This window comes from Psammomys obesus, unplaced genomic scaffold (assembly GCF_907164565.1).
Source record: "Psammomys obesus unplaced genomic scaffold, mPsaObe1.curated_primary_1811, whole genome shotgun sequence".
NCBI lineage: Eukaryota > Metazoa > Chordata > Mammalia > Rodentia > Muridae > Psammomys > Psammomys obesus.
The window spans coordinates 13448313-13455386 of NW_026586173.1; positions in this window are offsets into that span (position 1 = coordinate 13448313).

The window sequence follows — 7074 nt, forward strand, 5'->3', positions numbered from 1 at the left end:
GAAAGAATGACTTGGTCTTGGGGTAGGCTAGGACCCAGTAGTTGAAATGATGATTAATGAAAGCATTCCATAGAAAGATGTGGCACAGTAACTAGGAAGGAGGCGGGCAGAGCTCTGTGAGTGAGGTCCAGCCTGGTCTATACAGCAAGTTCCAGACTAGCCTGGGCTACATAAACAGACTATTTTTCTTTCTTTCTTTCTTTCTTTCTTTCTTTCTTTCTCTTTCTTTTCTTTCTTTCTCTCTCTTTCTTTCTTCTTTCTTTCTTCTCTCTTTCTTTCTCTTCCTTTTCTTTTTTCTTTTCTTTCTTGTTGTTTTCAATGCAGGATTTCTCTGTGTCGCCCTAGCTGTCCTGGAACTCAGAGAACTGGGGATTAAAGGTGTGTATCACCACCATCATCTGACAGGAGAGAGACCCTATTTCAAAAATAAAGTTAAAATTACTTTAAGGAATTCATCTCAAAATTAGTGGGGTCATAATCTTTCTGTGTTGGGGGAAATACTGGTTTGTCCGTTTCTTCTTTGTAGGGGTGCTCCTCCCGGTACCACTTTGTTATCCTTTTATAGGAAGAGGTTGAACACACAGAGGAACCTCTCTGCCCTCAGCAAAAACAACCAAAGGTGCCCCCCCAACACTGGGTGCCTAATCTCGGGCTGCCACAGAGAAGCTTTGAGGAATCAAAGGCTCTTGGGATTTGCTAACAGGGTCCCTGTGGGACTGAGTGTGTGGTCCAGCAGCAGAATGCTTACCTCTGAGAGCTGTATGAGACCTCAGATTCCAAACCTTGCTCCCAGCCAAAGAACAAACAGGGGCTGGCGAGTTAGCCTGGTACACACAGCCAAGCTTCATGACTCGAATTCAAGCCTGAGGACCCACCTGGGAGGAAAGAACTCCTTCCTGGGACCGGCACGTCCATGCTTGTCAAACACAGTAATAAAAAAGTAGATAACAAAACGAAGAACAGGAGGCTGGAAGGTGAGGCAGTGGAGAGAGCGGGACGCCCTGGGCTTGGCTGGTAGAGGGCCCTAACGGGGCTTCATCCCCAGCATCACGTGAGCCAGGCCTGCGGTCTGTCATCTCAGCACCCCGGAGGGAGGTAGGGGCAGGAGGAACCTGAGGCCAGCCGTGATGTGACTACACAGATAGCTGACGACAAACCAAAAAGATGTGACAGGCTTATTTTGTGAGCTGATTTCTCTCGTTTTTTTAAAGATTTATTTATCCATGTATTTTATGTATATGATAGCTCTGTCTTCAACAGCAGAAGTAGAAATCCAATTACAGATGGTTGTGAGCCACCATGTGGTGGTGGGAACTGAACCCAGGATCTCTAGGAGGTGCTCTTCAGGGCTCATTAACCATTGAGCCTTCTCTCCAGCCCCTCTGTGGGCCAGGCTGGCCTCACACTCAGAGGTCCTCAGAGGTCTGTCTGCATCTCAGGGGTGTATGCCACCCTCAGATCAGTTGATTTTCCTTTGTCTCTTCTTTCTCTTGAGTTTTAGAGTGGCGTGTGTGTGTGTGTGTGTGTGTGTGAGTGTGTGTGTGTGTATGTGTGTGTGTGTGTGAGTGTCCAGAGTTGACAGGTGTCCTCAGTTGCTATCCACCTAATTAAAAATGATCTTATTATTGTATTCTGCGCCTGCCATGGTGGAGGTCGGCTGAAGTCAGTTCTCTCCTAGTGGCTCTCAGGACCAGCCTGTCACACCTGGCGGTTCCCGCTCTTGGCAACAGCAGACTCACCGTGAATAACCAACTCCGTGGGCTCAGTGAGGGCCTCAGCCTTCCGAGGAGCCCGGACTGCTGCCTGTAGCTCGTTGGGATCCTCTGGGTCCTCCCCTCTGGGCCATGACAGAGTCACCGGGAAGGAATCTCTGCTGAGCCGTCTTGTCTGGAGGTCCCAGATCTGCAGGGCTCTGGCCAGCGGTTCCGGCCAGGCCAGTTTCTCCAGATCGATACCTGCCTGCAACATCTCCAAGCCTCAGCCTGTCCCTGCTGTTGGGCAATGGCCTCAGGTCAGGAGGAATTGAGGCAGGCTGTACCAGGAGACAGCCCCGGGCCATAAAGAGTGGCTTACCCCAGCCTGACCGGTCACCTACGGAGACAATAGAATATGCCCAGATACTGAAAACAAGCCATGCTGCTTCTAACCAAAGTGGCTGTAACTCCCTGATTCCTGTGTGGTGTGTGTGGTGTGTCCCAGCCCATCCTGATGCGTTCACTGTTTGGGTAAAGCAGTCTGGGGCTGTTGGGATCGGGTCTGTGTGCTCTTCTGCCTCATTTTTCTTCACCTGCCACCTGTGGTGTCTCCTGAGCTACCCCAGGCAGCAGAGTTTGATCCTGAGAGGTTCTGCTTCTGTTTCTCATCCTTCCATTTGCTTTCCCATCACTAGCTTGAGAGAATTATTGAGCTCGCTCAGAAAAGTGTTTGGTGCCGCTGTCCACCCAGAAGCTACACCAGGAATGGATCTGGCAGCTAGAGTCTCTGATTTCTCTCTTTCTCCTTCCGCCTCCCTCCCCTTCCATCTCATCCCTCCTTCTTCCTCCCTATTCCTCTCCTCCTGCACTTCCTGCCTTGCTCCTCCTCCCTCCTTTTCAACTCTAGAAAACATCTGCCTCCCCCCACACACACACAGGGGAAGAAATGCACATAATTTGGATTTAAATTATTTGGATTTAAATTTGTGTGTTTGGGGATGTGTGTGTGCAGGTCAGCCAGAAGTCTACACCAAGTCCCTTCCTTATCTTTGCAGCTGGCTGAAGCCAGCCGCTCCGACTGAATAAACTAACTGGCCTTCGGCTCTTAGGCCTGGGGAAAGCCCTGCTCTCCTGCAGGTGTGCACACACACCTGGCTGTTTTTCCTGGGCGCTGTGGGTCAGCTCGGGTCCTTGCGCTGCAACAGCAGACACTTTGCCAACCAAGCAAGCCATCTTAAGTCATCTGAGAGGAGGGGACATTAACTGAGAAAGGTCCCTAAGGCCCAGCTGTACGGCATTTTCTTAATTAGTGACTGATGAGAAGGGTCCAGCCCACTGCGGCGGGGGCCATCCCTGGGCTGGTGCCCTGCCTGGGCTGGTGCCCTCCCTGGGCTGGTGGTCCTGGGTTCTGTAAGGAAGCAGCTGAGCAAGCCCTTCAGCAGCTCCCCTCCGCGGCTTTTGCATCATCCTACCTGGGTTCCCAGGCAGCTTGAGTCCCCGCTTTGGCTTCCGTCAATGGCTTGAGGCTGGGTCTACGTGAGCCAGATAAACTCTTTCCTCCCATTGTTTTTTCATGGTGTTTCCTCATAGCAACAGTAATTCCAATTAAGACACAACTGGCTAGTCCCAGGATTTTGATTTTTGTTTTGTTTGTTTTTGTTTTGTTTCCTTGTTTGTTTAAACAGAGTCTGTATGTATCCAGGCTAGCCTGTAACTCACAGAAATTCACCTGCTTCTGCCCCCACCCCCCACCCCCCACCCCACCCCCGGTGCTGGGAATAAAGGCTTTCACCACCAGGATTTTGATTTAAAGGAAATTACAATTTACAATGTAACCTGGTCTAGCCTCAAACTATGTATCTATCTAGCCTTAAACTGAGGCTCAGCTTTCACCTCCAGAGAGCTGGAGTTCCAGGCTTGCACCAACAACCCCAGTTTCTGCAGGGTTATGGATGGAACCCAGGGCTTCCTGCTAGACAAGCCTGTAGCAACAGAGTCCCAGCCCTCTGCTCTTTCCTGTTTTGTTTTTTAATTTATTTATTTTTATTTTATGTGCATTGTTGTTTTGCCTGTATGTATGTCTGTATGACAGTGTCAGATATTAGAGTAACAGACAGTTGTGAGCTGCCATGTGGGTGCTGGGAACTGAACTCCGATCCTCTAGAAAAGCAGCCAGTGCTCTTAACCACCGAGCCATCGCTCCAGACCCCTCTGTTTTATTTTTGTCTCTTGTTTTTGAGACAAGTTTTCCTCAGGCTGCAGAAAACTTGCCCCTGTGCCTGAGGTCACAGACATCACCAAGCCCCACTCTTCCTGGGCAGGACCTACTTGAAAGAATTATCAATGTTGAAACGGTATTTTTTAGCTTTTCCTTGGGAAAAAAAAAGAGAGAGAGAGAGTACAATAAGTGACCACATCTTGGGCGTCACCAACGTAGACTTGGTTCATGTGATCTGGGGAGAGACTGTTCAGAATTTGTTAACATAGTAACAAAAGAAGCAGGCAAGGTGGGTCTCTGGGCAAACGTGCTTAAATTTGACCCTGGGACCTCCATAATGGAAGGAGAGCATCAACTCTTGAAGGCTGTCCTCTGACCTCCACACACACTGTGGCAGGAATCCTACCCCTACCTTCTCAATTAAATAAATGTAATTTTGAAAACATGAAGAAGTAGGGATTGGTGGTGTACACATTTAATCCCAACAATTGGAAGGTAGAGGGAGGCAGATCTCTGAGTTTGAGGCTATCCAGGTCTAGAGAGTTCTAGACCAACCACGACTACCCAGAAAAACCCTGTCTCAAAAAAAAAAAAAAAGCCAGGCTCGCTGGTGCACGCCTGTGATCCCAGCACTCAGGGAGGCAGAGGCAGGCAGAGCTCTGTGAGTTCGAGGCCAGCCTGGCCTACAGAGGGAGTAACAGGACAGCCAAGACTACACAGTGAAACCCTGTCTTGAAAACAAACACACAGACAAATAAATAAAATTTAAAAATAATAAATGAAATAAAATAAAATTGCAAGCCAGGCGCTGTGGTACATACACACCTATAATCCCAGCACTCAGGGAAGCAGAGGCAGGTGGTTTTCTGTGAGTTCAAGGCCAGCCTGGCCTACAGAGTCCTGAAAAACCAAAATAAAATATTAATTAATTAATTAATATTAATTTAATATTTAGTCCCCCTCTGACGGACAGTGTTAGGCCGCTGAGCTCCAGGAGGCTGCTGAGAGATGGCGTCTGTCTGGCATCCTCTAGCCTCTCGGGAAGGCTGCCTCAGGAAGTCAGGCAAGGCTGAGGAGCCCGACCAGAGGGGCAGCCACACGTCAGGCTATCAGAGCCCGTGGAGTCAGGGGCCCTGCGGCACCTCCCTGGGCTGGGGAACAGTGGAACAGCTGGGCCTCGTGGGGCAGGCACTCCCTCCGCTGCTTACGAGCTTGCTCTTCCGAGTAGAGCTGCGGACACCATGGTTTTTAGGGGTGTCAGCCGGGGGCCACGGGAAGTCCTCGATGACCCGTGTCTTCTCCGTGTTTCGCGTGGCGGCTTCTCTTGTGTGCACAAGGACCGTGAACGCGCAGCCTGGAGAGCTGTGACCCAGGAGAGCATCCCACACTGGTGTTCAGGATGAAGGCTCTGCCTGAGGCAGGAGGGAGGCGAGGGAGGCTGCGCGACCTCAAAACTACCCCCTGGGCGCTGTGCCTTCTCCAGAGCGCCACCTTCTCCACACGGGTCTTCTCCTGGAGTGGTCTGACGCCGGAGGTGTGTCCCGGATGTCCCGGCTCAGCTCCGGGGGGCGCTGTACTTCCTGCGCTCCAGGAAGATGCCACCGGGTAGACCTCGCGCACAGCCACTTCCAGGGACTCGGGAGCACGTCGCTTGGCCAGAGCCGAGGCCTTGGCACGTGAGCGTGGTCGTTCTTGGCCGTCCCGGGGAGGGCGTCTGCAGGGACCCACCGCACGGGGCCCAGAAGGTGGGAAACGCAGCCCTGTCCCACCCCTGAGCCAAGACTTAGATTTTTGATGTTTTTTTTTAACATTATTTTTTAAAAAGATTTTATTTATTTACTTTATGTGTATGAGTGTTCCATTTGCACGTGAAGAGGCAGTAGAGGATACAGACGGTTGTGAGCCACCATGTGGTTGCTGGGAATTGAACTCAGGACCTCTGAAAAAGCAGACAGCGCTCTTAACGGCTGAGCCATCTCTCCAGCCTCCTGGTCTTTTGTTTTTTCAGGTTTTGTTGTTGTTGTTTGTTTTTTTGTATTTTGTATTTCGAGACAGAGGCAGGTGGATCTGAGTTTGAGGTCAGCATGGTCTACAGAATGAGTTCCAGGACTAAAACAAAACTAAATAAAAATTAAAAGCTGGGCTGGAGAGATGGCTCAGAGGTTAAGAGCACTGCTTGCTCTTCCAGAGGTCATGAGTTCAATTCCCTGCAACCACATGGTGGCTCACAACCATCTATAATGAGATCTGGTGCCCTCTTCTGGTGTTCAGATGTACATACAGGCACGACATTGTATACATTAATTAATTAATTAATTAATCTTAAAAAAATTAAAAGCTAAGAGTAAATACAAATTTAAATTCAGATTAAAGGCATGCACCACCACACCCAGCTACAATTCTTTTTTTCTTTTTTTTTTTAAGAAAATGTATGAGGGCTGGAGAGATGGCTCAGCAGTTAGGAGCACTGGCTGCTCTTCCAGAGGACCCCAGGTCCAATTCCCAACATTCACACGGCAACTCACAACTCCAGTTCCAGAGAATCCAGCACCTTCACACAGACACACATGCAGGCAAAACACCAGTGCACATAAAATAAAGTTTAAAAATGTTTTATGTGTATAATTGTCTTGGCTGAATGTAGGCATGTGTGCCGTGTGTGCCTGTGAAAGATCCCCGGAGGGTATCTTCCGTCAGAGAGACCCCCTCCCAAGGATCAACAAGTCCATTCGGATGCAAACAGCAAGAGGCTTTTATTTTGATACTCGGGTACCCGGGGCGAAAAGTCATTCGGAAGACTTCCGCGCCCCCTAGATGGGAAGCTGGGGTTTTTATAGGGTTTTAGAGGCAGTAGCACTGGTACAGAAGCGAGAGGGCATGGTTACAGGGGGCTGATTGGTACGTTTACACGAGACCACAATTTGCGTCAAAGTTTGGCAGGGGCACCAAGATTCCAGGAGCTGGGTGGTCAAGGGGGGTAGGATGACCCCTTGACGTGGCCCGCCACCTGTTATTTTGTTTTTTCCTATCTTAGCTGAAACAGTCTCACAGATATCTATGAGAGTGATTAACACAAACTGTTTTTAGTATGACTGGGGCAGCCTGACCACAGATATCCCAAGTGGGTGACACAGCTAGGATTTTTCAGTAATTTTCCAGTTT